The sequence below is a fragment of the Pinus tabuliformis genome, chromosome 2_2, assembly GCF_031772625.1.
Source record: "Pinus tabuliformis cultivar Carrire ecotype Pingquan chromosome 2_2, CPIR1, whole genome shotgun sequence".
In the NCBI taxonomy this organism is placed as follows: Eukaryota; Viridiplantae; Streptophyta; class Pinopsida; order Pinales; family Pinaceae; genus Pinus; species Pinus tabuliformis.
Window position 1 is genome coordinate 741,562,072 of NC_142300.1, and position 2,210 is coordinate 741,564,281.

The 2,210-nt window shown below is 36.9% G+C and overlaps 1 pseudogene; it reads right to left on the reverse strand.

Annotated features, from left to right (window-relative positions):
- Positions 1-535: 535 nt before the first annotated feature.
- On the reverse strand, positions 536-1,184 carry LOC149194798 (xanthohumol 4-O-methyltransferase pseudogene; annotated as a pseudogene).
- Between the last annotated feature and the right edge of the window lie 1,026 nt (positions 1,185-2,210).

Genomic DNA, 2,210 nt, shown 5'->3' on the forward strand with positions numbered 1-2,210 from the left:
CTATAGATGGCCAAGCATATACGAAGAATACATTGCATTCATATGCAATACCAAATCCATCTTTTCTTTTCTCTGAGTAAAATTTCAAAAGCATGAACACATGCCATTTCATATGCACAATAAACCCAACTTTTGAAATTTCAATGCTTAGATACATCCCATTCATATGCTATAGTAAACCCATATTTTCCTTAAATTTCAATCCATAAACACATCCATTCATGAGCCATAACAGAACCACAAAAAACAAAAACCCCTGACCCGTTAATACATTATCTACTTAGAGAAAGGTAAGATGAAATGACAGCACTATCTACGGATCCTCCATGTCTTCGAAGGAGATGAGGAGTGTCCCGTGACCCATTGACGCATTGTCTTCTCAAGAGTGAAAGGTAAGACTAAAGAAAATCACTAGCTACCGATGTTTCATGTCTCCATAAGATCTTGATAAATCTTCGTTTATTTTGTAAATACAATAATTTGATTGCATTTTAACATTGTAAATACTAAAAATGAGCCCATAAAGAGCAGATAATCAAGAAGGAAACACTTCAATCACAGACTGGAAATCAGGAATGGTGATTATTTTATAACGACCAAATCCACCTTCTAATAAAATCTTCTTCCATTCTTTCTTTGTTCTTTCCTTCCCACCAGAGTAGTGCGCCACCATTACCAGATCAAATACTAGAAGTAAATTAGGATCCAGAATCGGCTTCTCTTTCTGGCCACCATTATTATTATCATCGCCTTTGTGATTAGAGTCCAGCACCACTACGTCAACAATAATGAGCTTCCTCGTCTCTGGGATCACCTTTCTGCAGCTCTTTAGTATCTTGATATAGTCCTCATCGCCCCAGTCATGCATGATCCACTGATAACATCGCACAAACAAATTGTATAGTCAAAACGTGCTCTCAACTCATTCTAATTGAATTACATGATAGCTCAGCAAGTTCAAGACTTACCTTCATGAATATGGCGTCCGGAGAGGGCACGGTTTCAAACATGTCTCTGCCCATGTGCTCCACACCTATTTACATACATTTATAGGTATAAGATTGTTATGCATATATACCATTGATGAAGCAAAGGTGTTGTTAGTAACCTGGGAGATGGGGAGAAGTGGCCACGACATGAGGGAGGTCGTAGTTGATGCCTCTGATGGAAGGATAATGCTGCATCATTGCCTTGATTGTCTCCTCTTCAAGCCCAGCCTCTCGAGGCAAATCAGAGAATGGAAGTCAAATTTCGAAAAGCCGATAGGATTATTAAATTAGCATAAAAAAAAATGAGAAATTAGCATGATGATTTGATGTTTCAAACGTTAAACAAGGCCACACAACCTTGTGATTTTAATTATGACATTTTTTTTCAAGTTTGGTTGAAGATTGACTACCAACATAACCCTAAGATCCCTGGCATATTTGTTTTTCACCATGCTTTTAAATTGCAAATTAATAATTCATATTTCCTTTTGACACTTGTGCCTTCCATGTGATTTGTCGATATCACCCATTGGACAATTATCGCTGCCCTATGCAAAAAACTTAAAACTATGTGAAATAATAAACAAAAACGGTTTAACCTTCCCTGCTATATCAAGAATAAGGCAAAACAGCTACAGCTCCCTGCAACAAAATAAGGTAAAAATGCCATGGTGCATATATACAGGACAATACTGACCAAATTAATCAATTAATGTTAACCGTTATCTTTACCGGCTTAACTGTTTACTTGGGCATTCTCATCTACCTATTTACATGGGTCATCTCCATAAATATAGGTTTTGGACATTCAACTGATGGTATTGAGCAAAATAACAAGTAATTAAACAAGAAATGATTGAGTTGATAGAATTTGCAGAGAGTGAACCGAAAATGACCGAATGATTTCTCTCTTTGAGAAAAGAAGAATTGCTACTCACCTTACCTAATAAAATGAATGCCGCAAAGTGGTGTACAAACATCCTTTTGCACACGTATTATTGGCTTGTGTATTGCTTCACCTGTCCAGATTCACGGTAGGCCATTCAAATACCGTGTTAGAAAGACTTGAGAGACAAAATCCGCATCTATGGCAGATTTTGATGGATAAAGAAATAAGAAACAAGCGAGAGAAAAGAAAACAGATTCAGAAATAGAAGCTTCTCGTCTTATATTATCCCTCCATGGCGAACTCTTCTCTTCCCTTGTTGCAAAATTAATAGG